At 40.8% G+C, this 20,757-nt stretch overlaps 1 long non-coding RNA gene across 1 annotated transcript; it reads right to left on the bottom strand.

Annotated features, from left to right (window-relative positions):
* Positions 1–5,942: 5,942 nt before the first annotated feature.
* Positions 5,943–11,611, bottom strand: LOC134478126 (uncharacterized). The gene is made up of 2 exons (XR_010050560.1): positions 9,451–11,611; positions 5,943–8,511 (listed from the first exon to the last, which is right to left on the bottom strand). It is a non-coding gene; the product is annotated as an uncharacterized LOC134478126 (long non-coding RNA).
* Positions 11,612–20,757: the final 9,146 nt, after the last annotated feature.

Genomic DNA, 20,757 nt, shown 5'->3' with positions numbered 1-20,757 from the left:
AAATCAGTGGTGCCTGAACTCTGGGGACTTCCCAGTCCAAACCTTTTCTCTCTTGCTTCCTGTCCACCTCCGTAAAATCTTCTCCAGAGTTATGCCCACTGAATTAGCCTATTTTGAGTACCTACCTGTACAGCAAGTTGTTTGCAGTCCTTGTCTCTGTGTAAGTTAGATTTAGCCATTCATCAGAGGTCAGAAGAGACTAGTAAAGAAGGGGCCACGCGGAAAGGCTGGATTGGGAAGTTGGGGCTCACCCCATGGCCTAATAGATAAATGGATAATTCTAGCAGGAGAATGTGGTGGGGCTCCTCCTTGGGGGACCAGAAGTGGATTTTCTCAGGGTTGCTGGGAATTCCTGCCATAACTAAACAACAGCTGATGACTAGCATAACAAACAATAATACCATGCAAGAGCCCTGGCTCTTGCAGGTTCTGTGTTTGAGCTTTGGCCCATGGTTCTTTTGTTAACGTTTCCAGCAGCTCCGAAAAGATTGGAACCAGAAAGAGAGAAGAGGGGAGCTAGGAAGCCAGTCATTTTTCAGTTGAGGACAGAGGCCTGTGCTGTAGCTGGTCATTGTAGAGCAAGCTGTAGGCGGAGTTCCCGACTGCCAGGTCTTCCTCCCTGAGTTCACCTATCACCCAAAGGACATTCAGGGCAGCAAATTCCAAAGCCACCTTTTTATTACATGGTATGGTGTGGCCACATGAGGAATCAGTATAGACATTCATAACAATTCAGACACCGTATCCCAGGACATTGCAGTCATCCAAGCCTTGGGCAGAGGCATCCCGGTCAAAGTGCCAAGATGTACCACCTTTGGAAGGGCACCAAGGTGTGTATGTCCAGACAGTGAACAGATAACCAGCAGTGGTGACTGCACACCCTAGGCTTCTAAGAACTCAGACCATCATTATAGGATTTGTCTCCTCTGATCCAGGGCTGCCAGCAACTCTTTATTATACAAGAGTTCCCGGTTCCTTTCCCTACTCGTGCTTCTTTCCCCCTTAGTTGAAAGTCAGTCTCTGGCCGTGTTTTGCACGGACCTGCAAGGGATCTGTTGATACAGCTGCCCCTCTGGTACCACATGACTAGGAGCTCACCACCCATGACAAACTTGAATGTCCCAACACCAAGGGCAATTAGATTTGCCTCCCCTGTGAGTATCTGCTTTGAGGATGGTTTGTGTCTTTTGGAGCCCATTTGACTAGATCAGTGAAGATCAAGACATGACTTACCAGGCTTCAAGGTGCTTGTCTTTCAAAATCTTAGGAAAGAAACCAGATAAACCTGTCACTGCCCCATACCAACCTGTGTGGCAGTGGCAGTGGCAGAAAAGCCCAGAGTGAATTCTTAGAAAAATAACACCTCTATACTGATTTCAGTAGTGTCTGTAGGTATCTTCCCAAAAGAGTTAAAGGCATCATATTATAGCAATACATGTATACCCGTGCTTACAGCAGCGTGACTCATAATAGGTAATCTTGGGAGCAGGCTGTGTATCTATCAACAGATAAAGCAATGTGGAATTTATACAGAGTGGGGTACTACTCTGCCATAAAGAAGGATACCTTGAGTCATCTGTAGGAAAATGGATACACCTTGAGATTGTTAAGTGTGCAAGTTTAAATATCACATGATTTCTCCTCATATATGAGAAACCCAGAGTAAAAATAAAGATCAAAATCAAAGATAGATGACAAGTAAGGAAATGATCTGTTTTTAAAGGGAAAAGTGATCAAGGAATGGTTAGGAGGGGAAGGAGGAAATAAAAAGGCATAAAAAAGGAATTAAGATGTATTATATCCATGTATCAACTCCACACAAGGAGTGTAAACATTGTGTACTATACACATAACATAAAATTAAGATGAATAAAAAATAACATCTGAACAAGATTTTAAAATAGGGTAAAAAAAATGAGGTAAGCCTCATATTTGGTCAGTGACTACAGAAGAATAAACCTGCTATGTGTGTTTACTTATTCCACACATATTACTGAGCACTTACCACACAGCAAAAAGAAAAATCTTTTGCCTTCAAGAAACTTACGGTAATCCAGTTAGGAGAAGACAATAAAATACAGACATTATACAGAGTAGTCTAAGGCTATGGGGAGCCATGTACACAGATGGAAAGCCTGTGTGCTGTGGAAATTCCCATGTAAATAGAGCGGGGAAGGAAGGCATCTGCACGAGTGAGACTGCAGCAGAAGCTTGATGGGAATGAGGAAGCATCATATTATCTGTGACTGCATAGCAATCTGCCCCAAAACTTAGAAGGATAGAACGACAAAGGCCGACTACCCCGGGTGTCTGAGGGCCAGGCATCTGGGTGGTTCTGGTTGGAAGGCTCTCAGGAGCTGCAGCAGGGTGAGTGGTGACCAGGCCAGCAGGTGTGTGAAGGCATGCAGGATGAGCCTGAGGCTCTGCTTCCAGAATGGCATGCATGCGGGCTGTTGGCGGGAGGCCTCCACTTCTCACCACATAGACCTTTATCCCTAGAGTGTCTCAGTGCTCTCATGATTTGGGAGCGGGGTTTCCTTATGTTAAGCCATCCAAGAGAGAGTCATGTTGTAGGGGAAGCTACTGGGCTTTCTATGACGTAGCCTCTGAAACCCCACACCATCACTTCTGCTTTCGTCCAGCCCTTTCTTCTAGCCCAAAAGGCAGAATTACACTCCAAAAGGGAAGAGAGTCTAAGATTTTGTGACCATATTTTGTGATGTTTGGAGGAAGAAGGGCAGAGGTATTGAAGTAAGAGCATGCAAACTAGAGAAGAAAAAGAGGCCAGGGCTGGAGGAAGAGGTGGGCAAGGCGGGCCGGAGTAAGAAAAGAAATCAGAGCAGATGTATGTGTGCGCGCGCGCCTGTGTGTGTGTGTGTGTGTGTGTGTGTGTGTGTGTGTACCACCAAGTTACCAGGTGTGTAGGCCTTGAACAGGAACTCGGCAGGGGACTGGGCAGCAGTGGGTCATGGAGAGGGGACAGTTACAGACGCCTTGCATTGGGTGTGGTGCCACATTCCTGTACTGTCAGCATTCTGACAGGCTGCAGCAGGAGGATAACAAATTTGAACCCAGCCTGGGAAACTTACCATCTTAGCCAGACCTGGCCTCAAAATACAAAATAAAAAATAGTTTGGATTGTAGTTTGGTGTGAAGGCCTGGACTCAAACACCAATATCCCCACTGAAAGGAAAGAAAAAGGAAGGAAGGAAGGAAGGAAGGAAGGAAGGAAGGAAGGAAGGAAGGAAGGAAGGAAGAAAAGAAAGAAAGAAAGAAAGAAAGAAAGAAAGAAAGAAAGAAAGAAAGAAAGAAAGAAAGAGAAAAGAAAGAAGGGAGGAAGGGAAGAAGGGAGGGAGGGAGGGAAACAGAATGAGAAGAAGAAAAAGAAAAAGAAATAACCTGTGTGTGATTTGACGAAGCTAATCCAAGAGTTGGAAGGGTAAAAGAGCTTGACTTTAATGGCCAGGAGAAAGCCCCTTAGCTGTGTTTGAAGATGATTAAAGTGGCTGAATCCTGGATATGTCTTGAAAATGGACTCAACAGTTTCCCACACAGTGGATATAGTTTTGGCCTGGCCAAGTGAAAGAATGGTTCTGGTACTAAACAATAGGGCCAATGCGTACTAGAGGAGAGATTCAGAGCAAGTAGTGGGAGTAGTTTGCAGAGTTTGGTGTCACACTTCAGAATTCACAAGATCACAGAGAGTCAAGCACCAAGTTCTACTTCTTTTTTCTTTTGGTCTCTGAGTTCAGTTTAATCTCAGTACCTAGAAGCAGGCACTCTCCCTCTTTTAATTCCTGATGTCTCCTGAGCCCCTGTTGGGCCTGGTTTACAGGAATTTGCTCTCTGTGGCTTGTTTTGGGGTCTGCAATCCCACAAATATGCCCAAGAATTCCAGAAACTCCTCTGAGCCAACTCTTAAAATGGTGCAGTCAACATCCCTGGGATATTCTCTTCCTCCCCACCCTGTATGTTGGACTTAGCCCCAAGAACCTTAGATATGTGTTAGGGGATAGAACTGGAGGTCCATCTAGTTGCCAAGATAGAGCTGAAGGTTGAGATGGAGCCCCTTAATTGATCCCCAGAGCAAAGGCTAATCTTTTTATGGTCTTTGCTGGTGCTGTTGATTTCCCATGGTTGATAACAGTACAACCTGAGCCAGGAGTGTGAATGCAAGCACTTGTTTCAGGAAGAGCCAGTTTGCCTCCCAGAAAAGACTCCTGTCTTGTGAGGGCGAGGGACTCCTCTACAGTGGCCACTGCCTCTGGTCAGTAGGTTCGAGGAGACCAGGGCATGACCCACTGAATCCCAAAGCATAAATCACTATTTCCCATTATGTAAAAAGTGCGTGGGTTTAGATCTTGGTTTTGCCACTTGCTGACTATATGACCTTGTCCAAGTAAACAACTTCTCTGTGCTCCCAGTCTTCCTCTACAATATGGGACTAGCAGACTTACTTCAAAAGATGTCATGCATGAAGAGTATGTGGAAGGTACATGGAAGGTCATCAACAAATGTATTTATTGTCACTTGCCTCGTCATCCACCTCCAGCTCCTCCTCCAGGACCTCACAACGGTTGAGCTAAGGGACCCATGAATGCTGATATGATACCACAGGAGGTCAGTCAGGTGCAAAGGGAGAGCAAACTGAGGTTGTATTGTCTCCTAACACCCAATTTGTGATAGTTTGAGCTCCTGCTGGCCTATATTGTCCTTCTTAGCTGCGCCTCATATAGTTACCTCTGTCACCTGCCCTGCTGTTCTTTGTCCCCAAAGCTTCTGGATGGTGCCTCGCTGGTAGCCCCAGAGGGACAACAGTGGCCTGATCTTCCAGCCTATCCAGGCCAAGGCTCAGGTTCCAGCTGCCTCCCATCTCCTGGGGCCATCTGAGCTGTGTTTCAGCCCAGTAGCCGCCCACTCGGTCCTGGTCCTTCTACTTCCTAGTTGTCACTGGTGACTCCAAGATGGATTTATGAGCTTAGTGTGCTCCAAAAATAGAGCATGGTGACATAAATATGAAAGTAAGTGAGAGAGGGCCTCTGTTTCCTGTCTCTTCCAGACAGCTCATTGGTGATGGGGAGGGGGTCCTTCTGGCTAATACACATCTGTCCGGTTCTCACGTGGCCTGACCTGTAGACTGCAGAGCCTTTGTCTTTAGGAGCTGCATTTGAGGGCTGTGGTGCCCAGCTAAGGCGCCAATGGGCAAGAGGCCCAGAGTGTGGCCAGTCACTTTGCACTCTCACACTGGAACCCTTGGCTTCTCCCGCAGTGACTTCTGGCATAAAAAAATGAAGCAATACACATCTGAACACCTGAGAGCAGAGAGGCTTTGATAAATTAGAAGGCAGCTTGGCAAGAAGCCAGCCCCTGAGTGCCCCACATTTTAACAAAAGGCCCTTTGTGGCAGCCACAGAATGCAGATAAAGCATGGGCATGAGGCCTGTTGATTGAGAAAGAAGGAAAAGAAAATTGCTCCTCAGAGGTGTTTTCTTAAAAACTTGTCTCATAAGTTGTCACCATAAGGTTGGTGAGAGGATTAAATGAGAGACTTGCTGTCCTTCTGGTCCCAATGTCATGCAAGGGGAATTGTCTCCCCCTAAAAAGCCACCACCATTATCTCCTCCCCTGACACACATCCAGATTCACTCACACAGTGGCTTTGGTTGGTAGCAGTGCCCTGGTTACTGGGCTGGCAACCCCTTGGTCCCCAGCTGCGCAGGCACAGAGAGGCTGGCACTTCTGCCTCACCTGGTGGCAGAACCATGAGGCTGTGGCACCTGCCTTTCTGCTCGAGGCAGTGCCCTTCTTCCTCCTGTCTGGATAGGAACCACGTCGATTGCGCAGAATCGGTTTTGAACCAGCCAAGGCCAAACGAAAACATATTTTGTTTGTTTATGCTGGTGACAGAACCTAGGGACTGCACACTGAACTACATCCCCAGCCCTATTTTATTTTATTTTATTTTATTTTATTTTATTTTATTTTATGTTGAGGCAGGGTCTCAAAGTCACCGAGTTGCCAGGCTGGACTTGTTTGTGATCCTTTTACCTCAGCCTCTCATACCCCCTCACTCAGCCTCCCCTCAATTAAATGCTGTTTCTCCAGCGAGGCTCCCCTGATCAACTCCTGTAAATGAACCTGGGCCCTCAGCTTGATCCCTTAGTATTTTCTCAGGATCTGTTTTGTTTTGTTTTGTTTTCACAACTATGGTTGTGCTGTGCATCACAATAGTGGTTTTTTTGTATTCCTCCCAGGCACCTTTTCTCCCATCCTGTGCTGTTCATGCTGTGTGTGTCACCCTCCACCCTTCGTCAATGGCATCCCCAGAGCGTCTGTCATTTGGTGCAGGCTTTGGCAGCTATCTTTGCCTCTTCACAACCGACCTTCATCCTAAATGCTTTTAACCTCCATATGCATGAGGCATCAGATTCCCAATCCTCACCCATACAAACTCGCCCATGCACCCTGCTGCCACTCGCGGCTGGCCCAGCCTGCACCAGCAATTGGTGAAATAGCTCCTCCTACAAAACCCTGCTATCCAACCAACCCCACCTGCCACGATCATTCCAACCCCAAACTTTGTGCCAGTGGGCTCTCTTCCTCTTTCTTTGCCTCTTCTTTGTGTAGTATAGATTCTATGACCTATAAATTCAGTAGAACTCTGATACCCTAGTGTTCCAGACCCATCCCACTCTCATGTCTTTTGACATTCATCAGTTACACAGCCATTATCCACTATTTTATCCACCTTTCTACCCCTCTCACAAAACACTTGACATGCACAACTTTTTTTCTCTCTGTGGTTGTTGAACTGGTATGATAGATTAAACCAAGAACCTTCTCACCGGGCCAGTCCCTTTTTTTCCCCCTTTTTGAGATGGGTTTTTACTGAGTCACTAAGTGGCCCAGGCTAAACTCAAACTGATCTTCATAAAATACTAAAGAATGGTGAGGACTAGGATTACAGATGTCAGCTTCTACACTCAGCCCAGAATAAACTTACAAAAAGCAATGACTTATCTTTGACTCATGGTTTCAGAGGCTTCAGTTCATGTTTACTTGGCCCCATGATTTGGGACATGTATAGAGGCAAAACATGAGCCAAAGAACATGTGTGCAAACAGTGTGTTAGATCAGAAGCAAAGGGAGGAGGGCAAGAGGTTCCAATCTTCTCTTCAAGAACACTTCTCCAGGGACCTGGCTTCCTTACACTAGGCTCTACTCACCAACAGCTCTAGTACCTTCCAAAAGCACCACAAGCTGAAAACCAAATCTTCAGCATTTGGGATTACCTTTAACACCCACTTTTGCAAGCCTGTACCTGAGGCCCTCAACAGTGCCTAGAAATGCAGCCCCACTTTGCTCCAAGACTCCCTCCTTTCCTCGTGACTATTTCAAAGCACATGGTCACAAAGTCCATGAGCCCTTTCTCCTGCTTAGGTGACATTTCTGATAGTTCAGACCCTTTCCTAGGCAACAGATATCTTCAGGGAAGATAAACAGCAAGGGTAAATAAAACCTTGGCCATATACATGTAATGTTCTTGGCTTGGGACCTCGGATTGCTCTTCAGTTTACAACCTGGAATATGGTTGGATCCTAAAGAATAATCGCTTCTAGCCTGGGTGACAGGCTTTAGGTCTGTCTTTAGGCACAGTTTCCTTCTGTGCCAATACTGGTTCTCCCTTCAGGGTGACTTTGCTGTGGCAGTGGATCCAGGTCAACATTCTAGGTTTCCTTTCCCTGGGATGAGTTTTTCCTGGAAAGCCCTAAATATTTCTTTCCTTCTCTATCCATGAGTAAGGCCTAAACAGGCTGGTGAACATTTTTATAATAGGTCAAATAGGAAATATTTTTGGTCTCTATCACTTTTCAACTCTGTTGTCATAGCTGGAGTGTGGCCTTGGACATAGAAAATGTATCAGCCAATAAGCATGCTGATGGTCCCATATGATGAATTTCATGTGATTTTCACATTAACCACTTCAAGTGTCAAGTTGTTCTTAGTTCTCTGGCCATAGAAGAACAGGAGGCCTCCAGGTTTGGCCCTTCATTTGTCATTTGCATGAATTTGTTGAACTTTAGCAGGAAAGGAGCAGGTGTAGGAAGATGGCAGAGTAAAAAGGTCCAGGAATCTCTCCCACCTAGATAGTAGTTTCGCCAGCACAAACTATCAGTCGGAAGTAGCTGCCAGAGCTCCAGTCCCGGCTTCCAGCTCATAGGCTCGTACAGTACACTGCAGTGACTCTTGGTCAATGTCAGCTCTGAGCATTGGAGCAGCCAGTGTGGCCCCTTTCTCCAGCCACATGGTGGCAGCTACCTAGTATTCTTGGAGAAATCCATACCCCATTCATGGGAGCCAGGGTAGGCAAAAAGGCCCTGTGTTCCAAATCCCAAAGATCTGTGCCCCAACTGCTGCTTCCCATCAGAGGGATAAAGCATCCATTGTTTCACTTCCTCCAATATCAGGGGCTGATGCTCTTTTCTACTTCTTCATTTATTTCTTTTTCCACTTTTGGGAGCCAGACGTTAAGGACAGAGACATTAAAAAACAATGACATATACACAGACAATTAGAAAGTGACTGCATATCCTCAGATAAAAGATTAGAAATTCTTAAGTTTATACCTCAGTCTGATCCTCAGGACAGATACAGTCAACAACAATAAAAAAAGAATCCTAGGGAAAAAAGACAATCTGTGTACATGACCAGCATTCAACAAGTACCATGTGGCATAAAGACAGAAAAAGTATAAGCCATTCAAAGAAAAAAATAAAACAACAGAAACCAGCCCTGAAAAAGACATGATGGCTGATATATTAGATAAAGACCTTCAAAGGGTTAAAAGAAGATGTGTAAAAAAGATTTTTAAAAAACCAGGCATAAACAAAATAAAAATATCCATGAAGAGGTAGAAAGCCTAGAAGGAAACCGGGATGAGATTCTGAAACTGAGAAGTAGAATTACTGAACTGAAAATTTTACTGGAGTAAATCAAAGTCAGATTGGAGTAGGTAAAAGAAAGAATGAGTGGACATTATCATGGATAACAAAAATCAAGATACAAGGAAAGTAAGTAAGCCTAAGGGGTTGTAGGACACCATCAAGCCAACCAACACACACTTTGTGGGAGGCTCAGAAGGAAGAGAGAAAGTGGCTTTACTTGATGGAATAGCGCCTAAATTCCCCCCTCCCAAATTTGATGAAAAATATGAATAAAGCCACTGGGTAAGTGCAGCAAACCCCAAGCCACATGAATTCAGAGACCTATACTAAGACGCAACATAAAGACAGAGAATCTTAACAGCAGGAAAATATGCAACTCGCCACATACAAGAGATCCCTAGTAAGATCGTCAATGGACATCTCAACAGAAACTGGAGAGAAGAGGCAGGGCATCAACAGCATAGTCAAAGTATTAAGTGATAAAAACCAGGGGCCGGAGATTTACCTTCATGGCACAAGTGCCTCCTGATGAGTGTGAGGTCATGAGTTTGATCCCCAGTACTTCATCTTCCCCTAAAACAGATAAAAATCTGTTAACCAAGAACCCTATATTCAGAAAAATCACACAACAGAATTTAAATATTCCCAGATAAAAGCTGAAGGAGTTTGTTACCATTTGATTTATTTAATAAGGAGTTTTTGAAAGAATTCTGGAATAAAGGAAAAGGGGAAGTAAAAAGAGTACTGTGATATATGTATGTACCAATTCTCCAAGATGAATATAAGCATTATGTACTGCAACTAAACTAATAAAAAATGAAAAGAACACTGCAATAAAAGGATTCTATATAGTATTTCCAAGGCACATGAACAAATAGAGATCTCAATAAAAGCAAATACATGTGCAATTATAAAATCTAATACATGGGGCTGGTCATTTAGCTCAGCGGCATGGGCATCTGCCTGGCAAATGTGAGGCTGTGGGTTTGATCCCCAGTACCAATAAAACAAAAACAAAAACAAAAAAATCTAATACAACAACTTGTACCTACAACAACTTGTACTTGTTTGAGACAGGTCTTGTTATGCAGCCCAAAGTCACCTTAACCTTGTGGTAATCCTTCTGCCTCAGCCTCCTAAATGTTGGGGTTACAACCACATACCACCATGTCTGACTATATCTTTACTTTTTGTATTCTACATTATTTGAAAGATTTACATTTTGAAAAATAATTATCAATTTAAAATCTAGTATTGTTAACTTTGGTAGGTAGATCCACATTTTGCTTTCTATAAAATTTTAAGAGACTAATTAATTTACTTTACTTTACTTTACTTTTATTTTATTTTGAGGCAAGATTTCACTGTGCATTTCAAGTTCGCCTTGAACTCAATTTGTAGCTCAGGCTGACCTCAAACTCACAGCAATCCTCCTGCCCCAGCTTCTGAGTGCTGGGATTACAGGCATGTGCTACCACACTCAGCCAAGACTAATGAATTTAAAAGAATTAATAATTCAAAAAAAAGAATTCACAATTCATGTTTTGGACACACAATGTAGAAAACTGTAATTTATGACAGCAACAACTGGAATTGAAAATGAGCAGAGTTTTTGTATGCTAATGAAATTGAGCTCATAAATTCAAATTAAAGTGTTATAACTGTAGGATGTTAAATATAGTCCCTATGGTAACCACAAAAAATAGCTATAGCATATATACAAAAGGAAATGAGAATGGAATTTAAATTTTTTGCTATCAAAAAAGACAGTAATATAGAAATTGAGGGACAAAATTCTATGAGGCATATAGAAAGTAAATACCAAAATGATGAAAGTAAGTCTCTTCTTATCAGTAATTACTTTAAATGTAAGAAGACAGAGACCAGCAAATAGATTTTAAAAAGCAAATCCAAGATCCAACTACATGTTGGATCATGAAACTCACTTCAGATCCAAAGACACAACAAATTGTAGTGAAAGGATAAAAAGATATGCCATTAGCATAGTAACTAAAAGAGAGCAGGAATAGCTATACTAACACTAGATAACATACATGTTTTTCATTTGTAGTGCTAGAGATTATACATGGAGCCTTTGCACTGAGTCACATTCCTGGCCCCCTTTTTATTTTAAGAAAGGTCTTACTAAATTGCTGTGTTTCCCAGGCTGGGCTTGAACTTGCAACAGTCTTGCCCCAGTCTCCCCGAGTGCTGGGATTACAGGTATATACCAACCACATTCAGCTGACATTTTAAATGAGAAAAAGAAAGACATTATATATTATAAAAGTTCAATGCAGAAAGGAGATATAACAGTGACAAACATTTATATACCTAAACCATCAAAATATCTGCAGTAAAAGATGATAGAATTGAAAGCAGAAATAATTCTATATGCGTAATTAGAAACCCTTGACAGCTCTCAATAATGTTAGAACTACTACACAAGACAATTAAGGAAATGAAGGACTTAAACAATATAATAAACCAACTAGGTCTGGCAGACATAGAGCTCTTCCCAGCAACAGCAGCATACACATCCTTCCCAGTACATGTGAGGTTTGTCCCATGCAGAACTTACATTGCACCACTAATGATGCCTCAGGACACAGATACACATCAAAGAGAGTATAGTTTCCAGGCACTGTGGGATATACTTAGAAATCAAAAATTATAAAGCAAATTAGAAAATATTAAAATATGAATGAAAAAAGCACAACACACTAAAACTTATGGGATGTAACAAAAGCAGTGCAGAAGGGAAATTTATAGCTACATAAACATTTATATTTAGAAACAAGAAAAATACCAAGTCAACAACCTAACTTTATTAAGAAATTAGAAAACAAACAACAAGCTAACCTAAAGCTAGCAGATAGAAGAAAATAATATAAAATGGAAATAATCAAAATACAGAATAGTATAAAATAGAGAAAATGAATGAGACTATAAATTGATTACTTGAAAAGGTTAATAAAATTGATGAGCCTTCAGCTAGTTGAACTACGAAAAATGAGACAAAATTCAAATTACTAAAACTAGCAATGGAAGTTACTCTACAGAAATAACCAAGCATTATGAGAGTATTATTAACAATTATATGTCAAAAATTGAGCAACCTAGACAAAATACTGGACATAGTCCTGGAAACACAAAACTTACCAATACTAAATCACGAAGAAAGATAAAATCAGCATAGACTTACAACTAGTAGTGATTGAATCAATAAACAAAAATCTCTAGAAAAGGAAAACGTGATAACTTCACTTAAAGGATACCAAGTTATTCTCAAACTTCTCCAAAAATTAAAGAGGGACCACTTTTTAACTGCTGACCTGCCTTACCCCATTCCCCCCTACGTGACAATTATCCTGGACAAGAGTAACACAGAGAAAGCCTAAGCAGGAAGCCCTTTGGATGGCTTTGGGCTCAGATCATCTTTCTGTCATCACTCACAGATAACATTACCACCTTTCCCAGTCCATGATTTCACATACAGATGTGGGGGCCTTCCACAGACAGATCAAATGCCTTCTCTCTGGTCCAAACTCCTCTCCCACCTCACTTAGTCTGCATCACAGATCTCACCTCCAAACTGAGATTCAAGATGTAGCATAAACCAGAGTCTTCAAACTGGAGCTTGAAGATCCCAAGGGAATGAGGGTTTCCCAAGGCCCCAGCTGCAGGTAGTTTCAGAGGAACTGACTTCTCTATCTTCCTGTCCCGGGAGAGATCTCTTAACTACATCTGTCCTCAGGACCACCTGCCCAAAGCCCTCTCAAGACTGGGCTTAGTTCAACTTCACTGAAGCAAAGACCTCAGTGTCACAAATGAAGGATCAATTCTAAATCCTGCGTGAGAATTTAGCCATTAAAGTACAGAACATTCAACCCTTCTAAGAGTCCACTGGTTTCCAGTTATTGATCTGTACTGAGCTAAAGGACATGTGGTCAGCTAGTAGGTATTATAAATAACTTTTAATGAAAAAATAATTATGTGATTTTGGCAAAAAAAACTTGAAAAATTCAAAGACTAAAGTGATCCTCCTATAACAAAACTCATCATATTTGGCTGGTGGTATAGCTCCATGGTTGTAAAACTGCCTATAATACACAAAGTCCCAGTTCCATCCCCAGAATGGGGTGTGTGTGTGTTGGGGGGGGGTCCCTTCTATTTTTATGCACCTGTTTAGGTGGACAAGAAGCTTTAAAACACACTCACAATGTGAAAAGTAGAAATAGAACTGGTTCATCCTAGTAATAAGTGACTGCCAACATTTAAAGGGTTTATGAGTGATTAGTGCCAATACTGATTTACACTAACAACAATATTTTAATATTTAGGACCTTCCAGCTATAGGAAAATTTTAAAATTATATAGACATGTGGATACATAATTATGTAGATGCAAAATATATCTGAAATAATTATGTAATTAATGAGAAATATTTATAAAAATAATATATTTCAACAAAACTCTAGAGAAATATATGGAAATAAGCTTATTATAACAAAAATATTGCTATTTAAAACTAATTAAAATATATTATTATTAAGATCATGAACTTAGCTAAACCAATTTAATCATATACACTTTTCAGGTGATGGTCAGCTACTAAAGATGCTGGCTATTTCACCATCTCATTGACAGGTATAGAGGAACACTTCAGATCAAATCCTGTTAAGGAAACAGATCTTTATTAAGTGTTTATTAAATACCACAAAGCAGCTTATACATTAGCCCCGTTCCATGAACTTGTCCCCACTGGCTTGACTGGGGTTTGCACTGGAATATTCCAGAGCCAGAGATTCCTTCTGCCCCCAGTACACTGGGCCATCTCTTCCATTTTTGTGTTGGGTGCTAAGATGCAATTCTGCTATGTTGCCCAGTCTAGCCTCAAGTTCCTGAGCTCAAGTGATTCTCATGTCCCAATCTTCTGAGTGTCTGGGACTACAGGCATATATCACATGCAGAACCTAGACATTTTCTAAAATCAACAACTATGAGTCTGGGGATTTAGCTCAGTTGTTTTACCTGAGCAACTGACACACAGTATCACAGACTGCAGAATTTTAAAGTGAATTAAGGACATTTAACAGCACGTGTCAAGTCCCTGTCTACCCTACCAGAATCTTTAAAAGTGATGTATATTTTATTATAAAATGTCAGTATGTACAAAATGTCATAAATATAAATCCTATTTGAATTTATGATGAAAACTTTGCTTGTTATTTTTATTTTTAATTTTTGTTATTGTTCTTGTTTTTTGAGACAGGGTCTTGCTGCATAGTTCAGGCTGTTCTTGAACTTGTGGCAAACCTGCCTCAGCCTCCTGAATGCTGGAATTACAGGTGTGTGCCACCATGTCTTGTCAACTTTAAAATAAGCAAAGGATATATTAATTTAAAAATTGTTTTAAGAGATCACTTGTAAAGGTAGAACCCTACATAGAGTTTTCTTGGAGGGTGAAGATGTCTCTGGGCTTTGTGCATGTTTTCATGCAGCCTCCTCCCACAGCTACATTCTCGTGATTTCTCCCAGGCTTTCAGCCTTACAATTGCTATAACTATGAAAGCATCTCATGAGATTCTTCTAACACAAATCCCTCCGCCTCCCAGTACTGGAGACTGAACCCAGTGCCCTTGCACTATCTACAAGTGGAGCAGAGGGATATCTGAATTGTTATTGCCCTATACCATCACAAATTTCAATTTGGAACTTTATATATTTGATATCACTTTTCATTTACATCATGGAAATATTTTTGGTTAATATACTTAATATGACATTTTTCTGTCATATTTCTTAGTCTTTTGTCTGCCTCCACTACATTACTGTATAGACTTTTTTCCTATTGGGGATTAAATTCAGGACCTTGCATGTGCTGGGTAAATGCTCTACCACTAAGCTACCTTTAGTCCTGTATAGACATTGTAAATTATTCTCTTTGGGTAATGTGCTTCACATGAAAAATATTTTTAGGAGGCATTCACGGGGAAAGGACAGGCCTATGTTCCAGAACATGTGGTAATTCTCCTGTGACACTAGGTTAAGGGTATATTACTTCTTTGAGATTTCACCCAAGCCAATCAAGATTGCAAGATAACAGTGTTTCTTAAACTTGCAAATACGCCTTGTTTGTGAGTTGACCTTTGAGTGTTCTTTCCTTGTGTTATCTTAAAGATAAATCAGGTCCAGAGAAACTCTTGCACTGAACTTTTTTTTTCTTTTTAAATTTTTGTCCCTCAGAATGGTCACCTAGTTTTGGAGGGTAATGTATTATCAGTTTTGTTTGGAACTAGCACCTTCATTCTCAAAGTCTTCCTTCCCAGGAGATATTTGCATATAAATAATTATAATCACATGAGTAGATTTGAATATTTCAATCTGGAGATGTCAGAGGCAGGACTGGACCAAAAACTGCAAGCACATATATTCTTGCAGAGCTTTATGTGGGCAAGATGCCTTTAATTAAAGGAAGCCAGAAATGGTCTCTGACTCTAGTCCATTAAAGGGAGTCAGCAACTAGACACTCCATTTAAGAGACGAACAGTGCTGCTCTTAGAACAAATACAATGTATGTTTTTATTGATTTACTGGAGTGGGCTAAAGTTCAGTAATATCCACCAGTGACATGGTTCCAGAAGGTGTTTCTTCTTGTACAAAATCTGGACCACCAGATGCACATGGTCAATTTGCTCCAGGGGCTGTTGAATTTTTGTGTAGCTAGTACCACTACCCTCCACAAAATATCCTGGCCTTGGGAGGTTTGGGCTTTGGCCCAGGGCTGAAGGATTTTAGGCACTGGTACCTATTTGAAGCATAAGGATAGAAACAGAAAACAAGAAGGAGAGAAGAAGAAAACATACCAGCTTCAAATGACAACAGGACAAGTTAATGCTGTGTGATAGTCTTGCACAAAATATTTTTTAATAATCAACATATCAGAATGTAGAGCTGAAAACAATGCATCCTAGGGCTATAGCAAAGGATACAGGTACAATTTGAAGACAGAGATTCCAAGACTTTTCATTTCACTTTAGTCATTCATCAGACATCAGTAGGCTCAAGGGAAAGGTGAGTGTTTTCAGCAAAAGTGGCCTTCGGGCCTCAGGAAGCAACCTACTAAATTGTTCTCATACCCCACACATCAGAAGTGTTACCTACAGCAAAGCTAGTGGGAACTAATCATGTATTTCCCAGGCATGTGACTTCCAAAATCAATGACTTTTATGCTTAGCAAGAGAAAATAAAACTAGAGGTTTTGTTAGTAATAATTTCCCATTTTATGCAAACATTCTGCTTTTGAAGTTTTATGACAGGTCTGTTGAAAAGAGCATTAAGAGTAAAGAAGTAACATGCCACATTGTCCCAGCTTTCTGCCACCATGGTGATTCATCTCAAGACCTGGGGTGTATCTTAGCGGCACAGCATGTGCTTAGTATGCACAAGGTCGAGGGCCAGGAATTTAGCTCAATGGTCTAAGTGCCTTCCTGGCAAGCCCAAGATTGTGAGTTCAATTCCCTGGTACCAAAAAAAAAAAAAAAAAAAAAAAAAAAAAAGTATGCACAAGGTCCTGGGCATGATTCCCAGCATTACCAAACAAAACAAAACAAACAACACACATGTAAACCAACTATATAAAATGAATTAACAAATACTAGTTTATCATCACTCCTGATCCTGAGTTCTTAGAAAGTCAAACAATGACTTCTCTAAGTCTTCATCCTAAGGAGGACATCCAAGAACAAATGGAGGAAAGGAAGGACTAATAGTCTGCATGCTTTCTGAAATCCAGCCTCAGATGCTGCAGCCCCTCAGGCAGTCAGCTCTATCAGCTTCTCTGTATCCAGGTCTCAAGATGCTGGGAGATTGTGTACACAGTTCCCCTCTGTCTCTGAGGGACTCTGTGCTCCTGCTCAGCTTCTGCTGGCTCAGCAAGGAGACTTGACCAGGTAGAAAGTGTAATGCTTCAATTAAGAACATATACTGCTGATAGGCTGGGTATGTGTCCATCAAATTGTTATCTCACTTGTCTGGAGACAGAAAGATAAAAGCAGTTATGTTTCTGATATTCCTACCAAGCCAACTGTGCAGTTTATGATGCCATCTTAGAAGGATTTAAAAATGGAAGAAAAAAGGATCTTGGAAATAATTGTACAATTTCACAAATCACTGGCAAACCTGACATCTCATTACAAGACCCTGGAGTTGTAATACATTTTATTTTTATTTAATCTTTGTATATCATTCAAAAGAAAAACTTAACTCCTGTTTCTATACCGTTAAAGGCTCATTTCTTTCTTGACATCCACATACCAGAAAAAAGCATCCATTTAAAACACAAATTAGGACTTCTGGGAGAACATGGCAGATAGATAACAGCAGCTACGGAGGCTCTCTGAAATAGCCAGCTTAGAGTCCAGGAATGGTGTGGTGTGGGGAGTCCTAAGCAGGGGGAAGATATACCCTGCTGACCCAGGAACAAACTAAGCTGAGAGAAAACAATTGGAAATGCAATCCCGGTGCTACGACTGGAACAGCTGAAGTCTCGGTGCCGAAGCTGGAACCCGCGCCTCTGGAAACTGTGGCTTGAATTTCCTGCCACTGCCACTGCATCTGAATCAGCACAGCAGGACTAGAGACATGAGAGCTCTGAGAGCGGGAATTGGTGAACCGAATTGAGAGCAGAGCTGGTGGGGAGCCCTGCATCAACCTGTGGTGAGTGAGAGGAACAGGGACGCTTCCATAGACTAGGAGGCTCCAACAGAGGACATTCTGCGACTGGGCAGACTAACCAGAACCGGACGCTGCAGTGACTTCAGTCACATATTCCCCCCTCAAGTGGGGAGTGCTTGACCTGGGTGATGCCATGGACTAAGACCCAGTAGGCTAGCCCAAACCAGGTCCCTGCCCCTGGCAGCGCACCTTAATGCAGTGAAGCCTTCAGCAGGTTGACTGACTTGGAGGGGCAGGCCCAGCAGAGGCTGCCCAGGTCTGTGTCTCCCTTGTACACTGAAATGGGTGGGAATACCTAGCTGACACAACTCAAACAAACTGTAACCAACAAAGAAAGAAACTGGGCCTTCTATATACACTTGTATGGAAGGAACAAAAAGTATGGGAAGAGGGAGCAACAAGAAAGAGTCCTCAGTCCCCAATCCTGAGAACAGTGATCCAGGAAAGGTAAATGCAAAGGAGAATGAGGACAGAAAACATGCAATATCAGGCACGGCACCAATAGACATAAAGTGATATCTCTGGGACCTCATAGACAAGTTCAAAAGTGAAGTATTTAACCAAGTAAAGCAAGATATAAGTAGAATAGTTAAAGAAATGCTAAGTACCTCCCAAGAAAAAACAGATGGTGGAATGGAAGAACAGAAAAAAAGGGGAGAATTGTTTGATGGAGAAAACAGAGAAAATGTAGAATACATGAAGCAGGTTCAAAGAGATTGCCAGGAAACTAAAAACTGTTGAAAGCTGGCATAATAGCTTGAAAGAAACTAAGGATAGATTATATGAACTGGAGGACAAATTTGTAAGGTGGGAGCATGAAAGGAAAAACTTCTTAAAAATAATAAGGAAACAAGCAGTAACAATACAAAGGCTAGAAGATGATAAGAGGATCTATAACTTAAGAATTAAGAATGTAAAGGAAGAAACAGGGATACAAACAAATGAACTACAAAGGCTATTCACAGAAATAATCAAGGAGAACTTCCCTAATATGGGAAAAGGTAAAGATACTCAGATCTATGAGGCCACAGGACCCCAGCCACCTACAACCCAAACAGAACTACAACCAGGCATATAATAATCAAAATTCCAGAAATCCAATATAAGGACAGAATATTAAAAGCTGTCAGAGACAAGAAACAGATCACTTACAAGGGAATGCCCATCAGAATTACAGCAGACCTCTCGGCACAAACCATTAAATCACGAAGAGCATGGGACGAAATAATTCAAGCTTTGAAAGACAATAACCTCCAGCCAAGATTGATATATCCTGCACAACTATCCCTAGAAATTAATGGAGAAACAAGGTGCCTCCAGGATAAAGTGGAACTAGGTGAATTTGCAAACACCAACTCAAGAGAATACTGCAGGACATTCTAAAAGAGAAAAATACCAAGATTCCAGAAACAGTGGCAGAGAGGCCACAATGAATGGAGCAGAAAGCGAAATGAAGAAGACAAACAACAACTAACGACAGAAAAAGGGCTCAACAGAAATGAAGCAGAGAAGTTGGATGGTATGAACAGCTATTTTGGAGAAAACAAGACATTGTAATAGCAAGTGCTGATTTAATATCATCTTGTTTCAAAGTCCCATCAAGCTTTTGGTCTTCTATCTCCATCGGTCTTAACATGTTGTATCTTATTGGATTTTATTAATGTGATAATAGAAACAAAAACTTTTATAGACAAGGAGATTATACAGAAACCATTGTTCATTCTCTGTTATTTGATTCTAACTACCCTGTAATACTGTCATTCCCTTGAACGTTTTTACATTGTCTTGATATGTTTGATCTACAGTATATGAAGTTATGCTCAAAGATTTCATGGAAAGAGACACTATGGTAAGTACTTTTATGTTGGGATATCTTGTGGTGAAGTTTTGCTTAAATGGTTATGTTCTGACCTGTGCCATTTTGTTATGTCCTCTTTTATCTCAATCTCCTTTTTTATTTTTATCTTTTTAAGGGGAAAAATAAAAAATAGCAGGATATATTATAGTAATCCACTTTGATTTCCTATTAACTTGATTTGAAACCTAGTATTGCTCTCACCATCTTGTTTTGACTGATTTTACGCTGTTCTGTTTTGCTTATAGTACCAAGTTTGAGAGTACAGGCAACAACTGTGAAGATAATAATATTCACTATGATGCCCAGTCTGGTTTGACTATTATCTTCTTTTGAAGTCCTGTAATGTCTCCAATAAAACGGTTTTATTGGTTTTGTTCTTTACTGTTTTGTTCGATTTTATTATAACTGATGATATAGGCAATTCTTTTTAAGATAGCAAGAGGCATTATGGTAACCATTGTTGACCACCTTGTATTCTGTTTTTACGTTACACACTATGTCCATCCTTTTGATTTGACTGGCTCTGTTTTGTTATGTCATATTTGGTTTTATTCTCTTCAAAAAAAAGTAATAAGAACTGTGGGAGTAATAAAACCAAAATGTGTAATTGTTATTGTAAAAAAGAGAGGAAAAGAAAGTGCTCTAAAGGATATAACTGCATGAATATTTAAGCGTATAAGATAGACAACCATATTACTGTGTTTTTGTTGGATCACTGAACAAAACTGTTTGCAGTCTCACTGTTTGAATGTCCACTTTATATGCTTTAATTTTGTAACTTGAACAACTATTTCTAAGATGACAATATTAACTAGCAATTTCCTGTTTATTTTTTTTTAATTCTGTATAACTTGTACCCTTTTTTTTTCTTTTTCTCCTTAAATAAAATAAGTATCAATGGGCTAAATTGTTATTCCTTAGAAGCAGTTTCTAAACTCACCTTACAGCTCTAGTGCTCATACTTTGATTATACATGCTTTAATCAAAGTTTGTTCTTATCTAGAAGGTAATAAACTCCAAGTAATCATACAGGTGATACCAATAAATAATATGTTATATTCCTTTTACTCTGATCCACCAGATCTTGTCCAGACAGGGTTCTATGACACATAGAGAGCCCTTTACTACTATACTTAACAGGCCTTAAATGACTCCACAGCTGGTCTCTCTCTCCTAAGTGAAAAAGTATGATTAATGAGATAGCTCATCTTCCAA

Source organism: Cavia porcellus, unplaced genomic scaffold (genome assembly GCF_034190915.1).
Source record: "Cavia porcellus strain 051 isolate PalLab524CR breed Dunkin Hartley unplaced genomic scaffold, mCavPor4.1 scaffold_11, whole genome shotgun sequence".
NCBI lineage: Eukaryota > Metazoa > Chordata > Mammalia > Rodentia > Caviidae > Cavia > Cavia porcellus.
The sequence above is the reverse complement of the archived record's forward strand: the minus strand, read 5'-3'. Positions and strand labels throughout refer to the sequence as shown.